Source organism: Panicum virgatum, chromosome 6N (genome assembly GCF_016808335.1).
Source record: "Panicum virgatum strain AP13 chromosome 6N, P.virgatum_v5, whole genome shotgun sequence".
Taxonomy (NCBI): domain Eukaryota; kingdom Viridiplantae; phylum Streptophyta; class Magnoliopsida; order Poales; family Poaceae; genus Panicum; species Panicum virgatum.
Genome location: NC_053150.1, coordinates 35,794,173 through 35,809,583, shown reverse-complemented (window position 1 = coordinate 35,809,583; position 15,411 = coordinate 35,794,173). Strand labels below are relative to the sequence as shown.

At 45.3% G+C, this 15,411-nt stretch overlaps 2 pseudogenes; both read left to right on the top strand.

The window, feature by feature from the left end:
- The first annotated feature begins 1,639 nt into the window (after window positions 1-1,639).
- LOC120677278 lies at window positions 1,640-6,490 on the top strand (annotated as a pseudogene).
- A 6,565-nt stretch (window positions 6,491-13,055) lies between these two features.
- LOC120678106 lies at window positions 13,056-14,242 on the top strand (annotated as a pseudogene).
- Window positions 14,243-15,411: the final 1,169 nt, after the last annotated feature.

Here is a 15,411-nt window from a genome sequence, read left to right as displayed (position 1 = left end):
CCTGCTGGCCGAGGATTGAACAGTACTAACCACATGTCGGGAGTAGGAGGTAGTCAAAACTGGTAAGCTATAGACCTGAGTTACAACGATACTTTGAATCGCTACCTTCTACTCTGGGCGTGGGATGATGGTGGGTGTTGGATAGTATGTCGCCTCTAGGTTCTCTGGGAGTTCGCAGCGAGGGGCCCTTCACCCGAGTTTTGGCAGGAGTGGTTCAGATGTCGTGGTAATGATGAGAATAGTTGACATGTGTGGTCCAGTGTGGCTTGCATATGTCGTGTGAGTTAGGTCCACCTTGCAAAGTTAAATCGGATCGATTCGCCGTGACTCGCGGATATGAGAGCCTTGGTCACTGCGTCGCATCGTAGTAAAGATTTGGAAGTGAGAATGGAATGTTGAGGCTGCGAAATATAATTGTGATTCTCTGAAAAGATAATGTGATACAACATGCATGCTCTAGATGCTCAGGCAAACCTAGATGGTAATTGTATATTAAACTTGAGCTAAAATACTGAAAAGGATTCACTATTAGTAGGTTTTGAGAAAAATAACTCCAGAGCCAAACAATGTTGCATGTCTAGGAGTCAGCTAAGTATATACCACTAGTCGGGTAAGTCTTGCTGAGTATTAGTATACTCAGGGCTTGTTGTTACAATCTTTTCAGTTAGCTGCTGCTGGTGGTAGCTGACCAGGATTCATGTCGGTGGGCTCGATGTGACATCCTCCCGACTTCGTAGATATCATTGTTTTCAAACTGAGCTTTTATTTAAATTTCCACTGCAAATTATAAACTCTAATTATCTTATTTAAACTTATCTTGTAAAGTTCTTCTTTGTAATTTAATACTGAAAACTTTCGTCTGCTCATAATCATCTATACTCGTCTTTGTGCGAGACTTCCCGAGTTTTCGATCCTTAACCCAACAGACTGCCCGATTATACCGTTTTAAGTGCGCTATAATTTGATTGACGCTTAAAATGATAGTTAGCACACTTAACCTGGTTTAGTTTAGGAGGTTCTGTAACAAATATAAAAAAATATTGAGCTTAAATTATATTGTAGGAACAGTCAGTTGTAAAAAAAAAACTGAGTGTTCCTACAGTAATTTTTTTATAATGTTCCTCACTAACCATATTGAAATTGGCATGTATTTTTAGTTCAATATTTTTGATGAGCTAGACAATCGAGTAGATTTAGCTGCAGAATTGTAAAGCTCAAAATCCCGTTGTAGGTCGTGTGGATGAAATTCATTCGATAAACTCGAAATATGCTGGGAAAAGACTACGCACATAGATAACCAACTACTCACTTCGTTCCTTTTTATTGGTCGCTAGAGAACCGTGGCTGTGAGCGATGGGTCAAGAAGGGAAGAGGGAGCACGCAGCTTCTTTCAAAAAATAATAATAATAACTACGCAGCTTTCACTCACGGAACACGTGCTTGCTCTGCATGTGCAGGTTACTCCTTGGCTCTGCACTCTGCAGCCACTGTTCAAGCGGTCGATCTCGTTCGTGAACCGCGTGGAATCCGACTGGCCAAACGGGTTACGAAAATGCTGCAAAGTTCCTGCCCACGATCCTGTATGAATGTATGTATATATACACTACGTCTCCCTGTCTCCTTCCCTCACGAGTTAGTAGCTCGATCATCGCTAGCAATAATGGAAGGACTGCAGATCCTTGTGCTCCTCGTCCTTTCCCAGATAAGCCTCACCGGCTCCAGCCCTCCGCGTGATCCAGTAGCCTGCATCGACGGCACCTCCAACTGCACCATCAGCAACGCATATGGCTCCTTCCCGGACCGCAGCATCTGCCGCGCGGCCAGCGTCGCCTACCCGCGCAGCGAGCAGGAGCTCGTGGCGGCCGTGGCTGCGGCGGTGGCGGCCAAGCGTAAGGTGAAGATCGCCACGAGGTGCTCTCACAGCTTCCCCAAGCTGGCCTGCCCGGGCGGCAGCGACGGAACCATCATCAGCACGCGGTGGCTCAACCGCACCGTACGGATCGACGCCGAGAAGCGGCTCATGACGGTAGAGAGCGGCATGCTCCTCAGGGACCTCATCTACGCAGCCGCCGCGGCAGGGCTCGCGCTGCCTCACTCGCCCTACTGGTACGGCCTCACCATCGGCGGCGTCGTGGGCACCGGCGCCCACGGCAGCTCGTTATGGGGCAAAGGGGGCGCCGTCCACGAGTACGTCGTGGGGCTGAGGATTGTGACGCCAGCACCGGCGAGCCAGGGCTTCGCCACGGTGAGAGAGCTTGGCACAGGCCACCCGGACCTCGACGCGGCCAAGGTATCGCTCGGAGTCCTCGGCGTCATCTCTCAGGTACGAATTGTGTATAGGTTCTTCAAGATCTCGTTTATTTGGTTTAGCTGATCAAAATAGTCCAACTATATATTGGAAAGCTTTCCTTTAATCGTCAAGCTGGTCAGATATGACAAGGAAAAGGTCCATATTACTTCTCTCACCTAGCGTCAAAGTTCGTATAACCCACTAAACAATTTCTTGGTTCAATTTGCCCCCTATGTTATTTGATCCAATTTACCCATAATAGGATTAATCTTTTTTATTTATCCATGCACAAGATAAATCTTGAGTTAAAATTTTGCAAGATGATAGCGGAGATCATAACACATTTTGTAAAAATATGTCACTAATTTTTCATCATTATTTTGATAGAGCATCATATTTAATATTAACCCTTGTAAAGTTGTAATACAAAATTATAGAAAAGCTAATAATGAAAAAACATAATATATATTTTGAAATACATTCTGACGTCCACTGCAACCCTACAAAATCTTGAATTAATGTTCTACTTGTACGTAGAGAAATAGAAAAAAGATGAATCGTATTAGAAGGTAAATTGAATCAAATGAAATAGTTTTATAGTAAAATTGAACCAACAGATAGTTAAGGGGTTATCCGGATACTACTCTGTCGGAGTTTTACCGGCGAGCCTATTTAGGAATACCTTAAGGTAGTAGATTGTTCGTAGGGGATCGCCGAGATCTGGAACACGATGGTGCATGTAACACGAGGGTTTAGACAGGTTCGGACCGCGAGTTGCGTAATACCCTAAGTCCTATGTGATGGTTTGTATTGCCTGCGGGGAGTAAAATGCGTTGGGAGGGGGGGTCTCTGCCCGCCCTTATATGCGAGTAGTTACGTGATATATTCATACAAGACATGCTCTATCCTATATCTTTTACAGGACCTTGTCACGTAAGGTATCTCGTGGCCCCAGATCTGACAAGTCTCCGAGCTCTTCATAGCCGAGTAGTTGCAGGTCTTCAAGTACTTCTAAATCCGTTATCGAGTGGTTCCTAGACTTTGCATAGAATGTGCCTAGGCCTTCTGAGTACTTCAAGAGTTATACTGAGGCTACGTGTTGCTCTTGCTCGAGTAGTCTTGAAATCTCCAGAGAAGATCTTCATATATGGGGTGCCATGAATAGCCGTGCTACATATGGAGTAGTCCCCGAGCCTTAGGTTGAATCAAAAAATTAGACTGAGGGGCAACTTTGAATTTTGAATTAAGTCGACTTATCCTTCAAATATTTTTAAAAAATAAATCTCTGATGACACGTACCCAGTAGCCCTCAAGCCTTGTATCCAAATTCCCAGATTTAGGGAAAGGGTCCAAAAGATCGTGCCATACTCATATTTGTGCTAAATTTTGAAATGCCTCTTTCTTTGGGACCGATTCCTGAAAAATGACTATATGATTTAGATTTATCCCTTATTGTTCGGGATTACATCTGTTCGAGTAAGGAGTCGGTTCGGCATCCATTGTTTTAAAAAATTACACTCCCGCCGAGTATTTAACTGGGCAGTGGGTTAGGGTTTCCTCTTTAGTTTACTGTTTTAGATTCCTGTCTGCCGCCATTTCTTGATCTAGAACGTCCTTTTCTTTTCCGTCATTTCTTTCTTCTCGATTCCTCCCGGATGGTTGGCCTTGGCCTCGTGAAAGCAAGAACATTGGGTTTTCCTTATTGAGATGGACATCAATATGCTGTAGTAGTCACACGAATTGCTGCACCGCTGGGTCTTGCAGGTTCCCAAATAGTTGTGCGGCATGCATTATGTTGGCCACCGAGGTGTGAAAACCCTATTCGGCGGCTTCTTGGAATACGCATTGCAGATTGCGTTGCGGAGGATGCTGATGCTACTTGCCTTCTGCATTTTTGACGCTCGATGTTTCTTTGTCTTCGTACCGCACACTGGGCTTCGTCTTCTTGCCCTGTATTAGCTGAGAGTTTGTCTTCCTCTATGTCTTCCGGTCGTTCATTAGGGCGAGGATCATTGGCTTCTCCTTCCGACTGCGCCATGAAAACATGGCGATCTATTGATGCCGAGTTATCGGAACTGTACTCGACTAGCTACCTCCATCCAACTATTGCCAGGTAATAATGCTAGCTAGGTTAGGATCACTGTATTTCCTCCCAACAGGTGCGGTGCCTCCATAAATAATCCATGGATCAAACAACTCCCTAGCTTGCATCAACCTGCTTTTAAATATTAAATTGTAATAACAAAATAATCTCAATCCGATCCAAAAAGTCTCGAAGACTTCACTTATGGATCAATTTCATCACAACCAGTAATATTGAGTTATTGATGGACAAAATTTGCAGGTATTTTTAGTTCAATATTTTTGCTAACACAGATGATCGAGTATAGATTTAGCTGCAGAATGGTAAAGCTCAAATTTTCGTAGTAGGCCGTGTGGATGAATTCGAAATGTTCTGCGAAAAGACTGAACAACAGAGATAATTAGACAACTACGCAGCTCCTTCCAAAAAAAATAAAAAAAGCTACGCAGCTTCACTCACCGAACACGTACTAGCTTTGCGTGTGCAGGCTACTCTTGCTCTGCAGCCACTGTTCAAGCGGTCGGTCTCACACGCGAACCGAGTGGATTCCGACCTGGCGGAGCAAGTGGCCGCGTGGGGTTACCTCCACGAGTTCGCCGACATTCTGTGGCTGCCGCAGGACGGCAAGGTGGTCTACCGCCAGGACGACCGTGTGGACGTTTCGGCGCCGGGCAACGGCCTCAAAACGACATAGTCGGCTTGCGGCCCTACTCAATTGCCGAACTCGTCACCGACAGGGTCCAAGGTAACTGCTCACGCGCACCGGCGTACCGCCCGCACCGTGCAGTCGTGCACACACGTTTACTAACAGAGAGTTTACTGCGTTGTATGCGTTTGTAGAGGAGCTTCTGGAGGAGAACGGCTCAGACGCCGCCCGGTGCTCGGCAACGCGGACGGCGGTGGCGCAGATGGAGATGCTGGCCTACGGCCTGACTAACGACGGCGTCTCCTTCACGGGGTACCCGGTGGTAGGGTACCAGCACCGGATCCAGGCGTCCGGGACATGCCTCGACGGCACGGAGGACGACGGGCTCCAGTCCGTGTGCCCCTGGGACCCGCGCATCCGGGGGGCCTTCTTCTACAACTCCGGCTTCAGCGTCCCGCTCTCCCGAGCAGCCGCGTTCGTCGCCGACGTGCAGAGGCTCCGGGACCTCAACCCGCAGGCGTTCTGTGTGCTCGGAATCTCAGGCGTGATCATGCGCTACGTCAGGGCCTCCACCGCCTACCTCGGGAAGCCTGAGGACTCCATCGACATCGACCTCACTTACTACCGGAGCTACACGAGCGGCACGCCACGGGCGCACGCCGACTTGATCGACGAGATGGAGCAGATGGGGCTGCTCAAGTACGGCGGCGTCCCGCACTGGGGCAAGAGCCGCAACTTCGCCTTCGACGGCGCCATCGCCAGGTTCCCCAGGGCCAGCGAGTTCCTCAAGGTGAAGGACAGGTACGATCCGGAGGGGATATTTTCGAGCGAGTGGAGCGATCAGGTGCTGGGCGTCAAAGGAAGCCCAAGCATAGTGGGGAAAGGCTGCGCCATTGAAGGGCTCTGTGTCTGCTCCGATGACTGGCACTGCGCGCCAGAGAAAGGCTACCTCTGCCGGCCGGGGAAGGTGTACACCGAAGCGAGGGTTTGCGCGTTCGTCGGCAACGAGCCCTCCAGCTTCGTTGACGTTCTCTGAAATGTCGTCCACCGTCTCCCTTTAGTCGAAACTTTTATACTAGATTTTCAAAACGAGCTCTCATTTTAAGAATCTAGTACAAATTTAGGGGGGGGGGGATTTGTACTAAATTCTCAAAATGATTTGTACCCCTAGTTTCCGCCTAGCAATCTTAGCATGGCAGGCATCTCCGACCCTACGGAGAGGCTTCACCAAACTGAGTAGAAACCGACGGCCAAACAGCCGGGCCAAAGAAGGAACCCGTCATCTCTGCCCTTGCCACGTGCCCTGGGCGGTGGCGGCGCACGGTCTTCTCGTGTCCATCCTCCCTAGCCCTACCGTGCCGAGTGCTTCGCTCTTCTCTTTTCCCTCTCCGCTCGACAGCCGGGCGATGCACACCTCCTCCGTGATGTAATGTTTTTTATAGGATTAGAACGAAATAAAAAAGAGATAGGATTAGAACTGTAAGTGAAAGGCAAAGAATGTAATGTTTGATTTTTTTTTTTTTGGCACAAGCGACTGAATAAAGGGAAAGGTTCCCTTTTGAGATCCAGGACAACGAGGGTACCAATAGGATAACTCTTACAAGCGAATTGAAGTGGAGGTGTTCTTGCCGAGGCCTGCGGATAGTGGGATCAGAATGGTGTGCAAAGGGACCTCAAGGTGCTAATGGTCCGAGAACTGGATCATAACTGCTCGGCTTGCAGGCGGGGTGGGTTGTGGCCAGCGGCCAGCCCACAAAGATCGCCGCAAAATATATTTTGTGGGTTAGCAGCTGGCCACTAATTCAACTATGTCGCGGGTTTGCGGTCCATGGTCTTTGCGGCCTCCATGGCAAAACCCGCAGAATCCCGCAAACATGGGCATATCTGTATCCAACGTGTTTATCTACTGCTAATTCAGCCGTACCAATCATATTGATTCTGCCTGATTGTATGAATTAATTCACTCCATACTACTACGAAAAATATTGGATCAAATACATCATCAAAGACGAACTAGAACTATAAGCTTCCTTCAGCACATCAACTTAATACTCGACAGAAAAACAGGACAACTGAAGTTCAGAAATTACAATGAAAATGATGGCAGTGCTAAAGTGATACTGTTTTACATCATCACAGTACAGCTCTTTTGATAACCCAATAAGCATCAGGTAATCAAATTGGGATTGATCAATGTGAAGCTTTCATCAGATCATCATATTATGAAAGTGATCGGGTGCTCTAGCCTAAGAGGTGGAGAGGGTGAATTAGGCAACTTAAAACCTTAACCTATGCTCCAACTACTTTGCACAAAACTTAAACTAAAACGTGCTATCTAAATGTGCAACTACTGTTTTTCTAGTGTGAAACTCCCATCCCAAAAGAGTTTAGCAACCTATACCCAATCCTATCAAGAAACTACTCTATGAAAGTAAAAGCACACAAAGATTGCAATACGTAAATGCGAAAGCTTAAAAGAGGGATGAGAGGAAGCAAACTCTTTGACACGGGGATTTATCCCGTGGTTCGGTTAGCCACAAAGGCACACCTACATCCACGTTGTTGAAGCACTCACAAACAGTATTGCTTCTCGGCAATCAAGTCTCTCCCGGGGACACCGAGTCACCACGGTCACCTTGATCCCGATTTCCACTAAGGAGCTTCACCAAGAAGGGTGGGGGTCTCCACGTTCCCCGCACAAGGATGTCGACGCCACTACACACCAAGTCGGAGGGTCGTTGACGTGCCGGCGAGCCACCAATGCTCCAAGGGGCCGGCACACCGAGATACAATGTTGGTTCACTCTAAAACCACAGCACAAGGCACAACACCTTGCTCTCTCACTCACTTAAGAGCTAACCTAACACTAACACTCATAAAATTGTGCTAAGGACTAAAGATTTGATCACTATGCTCTTGGATGGCTTGGAGGTGTTCTTGGGTGTGAATGTGACTTCCAGGAACTCCAGCAACTCCAAAATAGCCGGGGGGGAAGCCATATATATAGCCCACAAACTTTAAGTAGCCATTTGTTGCCGTTGGGGACATTTCTGCATAAGCACCGGTCTAACCGGTGCCTAGTCACCAGTCTAACCAGTCACTAATAGCTTGAACTAGCCGTTGGCCCTTTCTGACAAGTTCTGCAGCTGAAATATGGTACCACCAGTGTATCTGGTGATAGCGTCAGTCTAACCGGTGCTAAAGAAACTTTCTCGACCCAAAAACATGCTCTCTGGTCAATACTATAGTGATTGCACCGGTGCTTTTTTTGTTAGCACCGGTCTAACCGGTGCTTATAGAAATCAGTTTCACAGTGCTTCGTATTTTGGCCATAACTCTTTACTTCAAACTCCGATTTCGATGATCTTGTACTTTATGGAAAGCTTGTGAAATTATCTACAAGATTCTACTAAAGATCATCTCATTTGAACAAATTTTGAGCACCGGTGTAACCGGTGATCCTCAGTTGAACCGGTGCTTCCAGAAATCAGCTTTCATAGTGCTTCGTATTTTGGTCATAACTCTTTACTCCGAACTCCGATTTCGACGATCTTGTACTCTATGGAAATCTTGTGAAATGCTCTACAAGATTCTACTTAAGATCAACTCATTTGACCAAAGTTTGAGCACCGGTGTAACCAGTGATAGAACACTGGTGTAACCGGTGCCACACAGAAATAAGTTTTCTCATGTTTTGGTCATAACTTTTTGCTCCGAACTCCGATTTTGATGATCTTGAAATTTATGGAAATCTTATGAAAATATCTACAAGGATATCCATAAGTCCATGTCATTAGATCAATTTTTGAGCATCAATTTAATGCATCAGTTTAACCAGTGTTACTATTCCATGTGAAACTTCAACCAATTCAGCATTTCTCTGAGTTCTTTCTTTGATTCTTATTTTGCTAGGGCTTTGTATTCATCCTTGGGACCTAATATGATTCACTTGATAAACTTATTAGTCCCATTAATTATGTTGTCACTCAATCACCAAAATCACAAACAATGGCCTAATGGGGACATGTTCCTTACACATTACATCAATAGAAGTTCATCAAAACTGCTTGAAGCCTATAGTCTGAATCTTTTGACAATAACAATGGAAACAAGTAAAAGTAAGAATATTCATACTACAAGCTCTCCTCCATTCTTTCTTCAAATCTGGTAAGTCAAAGAAAAAAGAAAATTATGATTAGAACTGCATTGTTGTTCAGAGTTCAGAGCTCTATTTTATGAAAAATGTGAAAAAAAGGCAGAATATACATTATAAACAAGCTCTTATCAGAGCTCAGAGCTCCTACTATTATCTACAAGGTTAACTAACAGCTACAAGGTTTCTCTCATGTTCAAAACAGGGCAGCAGAGAAGGAACTCTGCCGCATAACAGATTCAAGAAGAAAATCTGAAATGTTCAGAGAAGTTTTGGTCAGAACTAGATCTACCATATTTCAAAAGTGCTACTGATTAACTCACCATAGAAAGCCAATGGTTTCTCTCATGTCCTAAATAAGACAACAGCAGACAACAATACTGAACAAATTTGCATTATTAGTACTCCACTTCATGAGTCATGATGAAGTAATCAATTCATTTTTTAGGGAACTGCTAACTGTAAGCAAACATTGTGTGCAAACTACTTATCAGAGATAGCCTATGAGTTCTTTCAGTTCAGACCTTGTGGCTCTGAGCTGAGACAACAACTATCAATCAATTTTGAAGATTAAACCAGCATAATGCTACTTCTATCTGTCTAAGTGCCTGTCTATACATATGCAATGCCATGGTGTTTCCAATGAGATAGTGGTATCAATGTCAAGCACACCATCATCACCAAGAGCACTAGAAGTTGTACCAACTCCTGAAGGAAATCAAAATGCTCTATTCAGTGAGACATATACATATATTTCAGTATAATGAAAAAACAGAAACATCAGTTGCCATCGTGCACAATTCTGAAGTGGTGATTTCCAGAATACAGAGAGTAGGGCTTTGCAATTCAAATAACCTTGGTTATGATGAACAGATCATCCCTCTTGACAAGTCCGGTTTGGAATGCCTCAGCAAGCGCATCACCAACTTCGGTTTCATTCTGGTAGTCAGCTGTAGACAGAGGAACCAAGCACAGAGGCGGTAAGTCACCAATTAAAGCAGGAAAATTCCTGAGCTGGCACTAGAACTTTGATCATATTCGGATATTCCATCCTACCAAAGAAATCTCAGTCATGTATAGTACATTGTGGTATCGACGCATGCCTGTATCAATCATACTAACGAGAGCAACATACAAATCTAGTGTTCATCGAGACAAAAACCAAACAGTGATAATAGAGTCAAGAAAAAAAATACCTATTAGCTTTTATTCTAACCGACCCTCATCATCGTTCCTATCACCTTCTGCAATCTTGAAATTTGAATGGCCTAAGAGGTCAACATATATTTTAGAATTACAATCTTGAACAAACATGTTATTAAAACCAATTAACAAAAGGTTACCTTCTACTCTCAACCGGTCCTCGAGGCAAATTAATGCTTCTACATTCTTGCTTGTCAACCGGCTTCTATATTTGCTAATAACTCTCCCACTAGTAGATAACGCAGACTCAGAAACTACTATTGATGCAGGTGCTGCAAATAGATCCCTTGCCATACATGAAAGTATAGGGTATTTAGCAGAGTGCATCCGCCACCATTGTAGAATGTCAAAATCCTTTTGCCGAGGAAAAAGGTCATCTTGCAAATATACTTGAAGCTCATTTTTTACAGTGCTCTTTTTTTGTGTTGTAAGGTGTTGTTCCCAGTCTGCCAAGGGGTCATCTTCATGGATGCTCTCATCATTGGATTGTGGCTAATAGTTGTTGTTTGAATCAGGTGTTTGTGATGAATATGCAGAAAATAAATCCTCCAATGCTGACTTCACTTTTGCAGTGTATGTGAGACCTTTGTTGCCAAATCTTGCCTCCAAGCGAAAGGCTATGAAATTGAACTTGAATATAGGATCTAGAACAACAGGCACACATATCTGCAGCAAGGATAAATCCCAATACTTCATAAACTTCTCTTCCATTTTAACTGCCATTGCTGCAATAAAATGATCTCCATTTGAAGACTCCTTTTCTATCTTTTCTTTTACTATCCAGAGCACATGATAATATAGGTGGGCGGTCAAGTACAATGAGCCCGAAATCACATTTGTAGCATCATAGAAGGCATGTCCACATAACTGAGATCTTGTGTGTCCAAAGCTTCAAAATCTGTTCTATACTACATTGAGCACTCAAGCATAAAAGTAGATTTCCAAAGGGTCGGAATGTCAAGGGGTGGCCTTTTGTTACATGATATACCAACTTGTACAATTATCTCCTCAAATATCTGCTTACGCGCTTGAGAACTCCAAATATACTTAACACTCTCTCTAATGTGAGTAGTAGCCGAATCAATTATCTTGAATCCTTCTTTGATAATGAGGTTCAAAACATGGGCTCCGCAACGCATGTGAAGCATAGCTCCATTTCCAAGAAGCAGATGCCTTTCCGAAAGATTTGTCCTCAAATAACCAACCATCTTGTTATTATTCTTTGCATTATCCAATGTAATAATGAAAACTTTATGTTCCAAATGCCAATCCTTTAAGCACTTCAATAATGCATTGAACATTGTAAGACCATCTTGTTATTAACTGCACCAAACCATTTTATTAATATATATTATCCCACACCAGTACACCACACCATTCCAAACTATCATCTTTCAAAACCAAATTAAACTAGACCACATGCATCATACAACCAGCTAACTCCACCAACTAGCCATGTTTGTGCATGGTGCAGACATGCAGCTGATGTTCACATTCGTCTGTGCGCGCTGCAGTCCTGTCCAGCTGCACTAATTGGCCAGAACGATCACTAGCCAACAAATGAACTCGAAATAAAATCTCAATCCGTACCAAACCAACCCATTGTGGAAGAAAAGCAAACCTAACCAGACCAATAGGTATCTCGGCCCCGTTAACACTAAACCAAATGAGCCCAAATAGCGAAACCAAACCGTTCAAATTGGGTGCAGCCCAAACCATTGTCAGCTTGAAATGAAGGACCAGGATGAAGAATGAAGATGACACAATCGTCAGGGTCATGCTAGCATTGTTGCTGCAAATCAATACTATATCCCGCTGGTGGTGAAAGTTTACAAAAAGGCGACTTCATGGCTGGAGATCAGTTGTAGATCTTACCCAGATGAACTCGCCATTGAGAGTTTGGCATTTGGACCAAGGGAGGAGTCTGTTGATTCATCAGATGTTGAAGCTAAGATAAGGTGAGCATTGATGCTTGAATCCTTGTACTGTGGCGTTTTCAGTTTTTATAGTTCTACTGATCATGGCCTTATAACTTATATTCTACTGCATAATCTTTCTGATGAGGAGTTTCAGCAAGCATTTCATTCCTATACTTGAAAAGTAGAGCCATTTCATCAGATGTTACCAACTTCTTGGCTTGGCTGAGAAAACTTAAGGGTTTGGTTAAAAGAATAAAAAGTAAATGAAGTTCAGCAGAAGTTCCTTATTTTACACAGTTTTTGGGACAAATTTCCTTCCATCAGTTCTTGACGCAGTTTTACATGGCACTGATGTATGAGATAAGAATGAGGTCACGAGATAAACAGACACATACGCCTCCTTCCCGGACTGCAGCATCTGCCGCGCGGCCGGCGCCGCCTACCCACACAGCTGTTAGAATAAACCACGCCATGGTGTGTGTCGAGTCTTGTTGGTGAACGAGTGCGTGCTCGTGTTTGCGTCCAATGTCAAGTCCGTCGTGTGTGCATCGAGGATGGGAGTCCAGGGAGTATATGTGCTACATGATGTCGTGTGTGTAGTTTCAGGTCCAGTCAGTTAGCTAGGACGGCAGCATGCACGTGTGTGTGCTCGCGTTGTGTGTCCGGATCAATCTAGAATCATGGCGGGCGGTGCGTGCTATTAGTGCGGCAGGCAGTTGCAGGGAAAGCCAAATCTTCGTGCGTGCGGCAATGGCGGCGGGATGCAGCATGCACAAGGGGGCGCAATCAAGCTGGAGACCGAGTCCTATGGAGAGCAGCGGCTCGGCGAGGATCTCGCGTTCGTGCGCATGGTGATCAGCTTAGTGGTTGCGTGGGTGGTGTGCTGCCATGGCTATAAAGCTAGATGCAACCCGTGTGTTCAGAATGAGCCTAGTCCAGTGAATAACAGGCCAAGATACAGGCGTTCGTCGCCGCGGTGTTCATCACTGGAATACTACTGAGCTTCTTCTCCCTTGCGTTTGCCGTCGCGAATGAGAGAGAGAGAGAGCGAGCATTCCTGGGCAGAGCAGCAGTAGCGGCTAGGCGTAAGGTGAACGTCGCCACGAGGTACTCCCACAGCTTCCCGAAGCTGGCCTGCCCCGGCGACAGCAACGACGCCATCATCAGCATTTGGTGGCTCAACCGGACCGTGTGTGTCGACGCCAAGAAGCCGCTCATGACGGTGGTACGGTGGTCCTCAGGGACCTCATCCACGCGGCCACTGCGGCGGGGCTCTCGCTGCCTCACTCGCCCTGCTGGCTACTGGTACGGCCTCCTGGCGGCAGGCGCGCGGTAGCTTCTTATTGTTGGAGCCGACGGTGGCCGTCGAGCTCCTGCTGCTGTTGGAACGCCGGTGATCGCCGGAGCGCGGTCACTAGGCACACACACGCGATGAACTGGAAAGCGAAAACAATATGTCATTGCGCAATCGCACAGCTTTTCTGGTTGTTTCATTGCCTTTATACAATGCAGGATACATGGCCCTGAGGCCGTCCCCCGCCACCACACGATCGTTACTCGATCCGGTTCTTACACTATGCCGAGCGACATGCATGGCGACCATGCAGTGGCGGTAACCACACACCCAACTTGCGCGGCCACACTCGGGACTGGGCACATCTCCGTCCAGACACGTGGTTATACACGCTAACAAACCAACTATGCAACGTTTACAACTGGATTACAAACATGAACAAGAAAGTGAAATGTAAAACATGCTGAAAACTAACAGTTATGGGGGCAAGGGGGCTGCCGTGCATGAGGACATCGTGGGGCTGAGGATTGTGACACCGGCACCGGCGAGTCACGTCTTCACCACGGTGAGGGAGCTCAGCACTGGCCACCCGGACCTCGATGCGGCCAAGGACCCAAGAAGGTATCGTTCGGAGTCCTCGGTGTCATTGTTTGAAATATTTTTAGAATGAGATCTTCACAGTTAATGAAATAAAAAAACTAATAGTATGATTTACCACCTATATGTGATTAAGGCAAATTATTGTACTGTAAGCCCAGATTATTTTCCAAACTAAGGGTAAGACCCAGCACCCGCAGCACTAAAAATCGAAGGGTGTGGCTGGCTTTTTTATATCCAAAACCCTAAATGTGATTAGCCAACCTAAATCTGATTGCTAAGTGCGTTGGAGGGGAGCACAAGATTTTGCCCTACTAGGGCTACAAGCTCTAAATCTGGTGAAGATTCAAGTCTACTTCACCCTATCAACACATCCGCAAGAACAGAGACATCAATGGCATTGCAAGGCTCTGGTTAGTTCTAAGTTTTATGATTTCCACATTACATTTGATTAGTGATCATGGTTAGGCTAAGTTAAGATCCTGTTTATGGTCAATTAGTTCGAATAGTCATCTCTCAGGTACGGATTGTATTCGTTCTTCAAGATCTTGTTTGTTTGCTTTACTTGATAAATAAGAAACAGTACAACTATATCGAAAGGTTTTTAATTATCAAGCTGTAGATCAGATAATATCTATTTCTAGCAAATAATGATGGCTAGGTTAGGTATTAATAATCACTATATTTTCCTTAAAAATAATCAGTATATTCCCTCCCAATAGGTGTGGTGCCTCCATCTCTACTGCTAACAAGGGACTATAAGTAAGACTTTTTTCGTTCATCATCCTCCTCCTCAAACCTGCTACCATATATTTCGTACTACTAAAAAGGGACTAAGTAAGATCTCTAAATAACCTAGAGTTGAATTATTTTTTATGATTTTCTCAGAATTTTTAGAGCAAAGGATAAATAGTTTTAGCATTACTTTCAATCTCTAAAATAAATCAACTATTAAATCCAACACCCCCTCACCCCCACCGGTGGTGGTAGCCATTTTGAAGTGGGGTGATAGTGGGTGCTGGAGAAGTGCATGAGTGCCGCGCGAGCAGGCCGTGACGTCCTAGGGCACTCTTCTGGATGCGGCAGGCCTTTCTAGCACCACTAAGCAATGATGTGTGCCGCGCCGGCCACGATGGGGAGCGCTCGATCATCCTAGAATGTGGGCACTTGTTCTATTGCTTGTGCATCCGACGATGGCTGTGCCAAAATAACACCTACAATCGTGC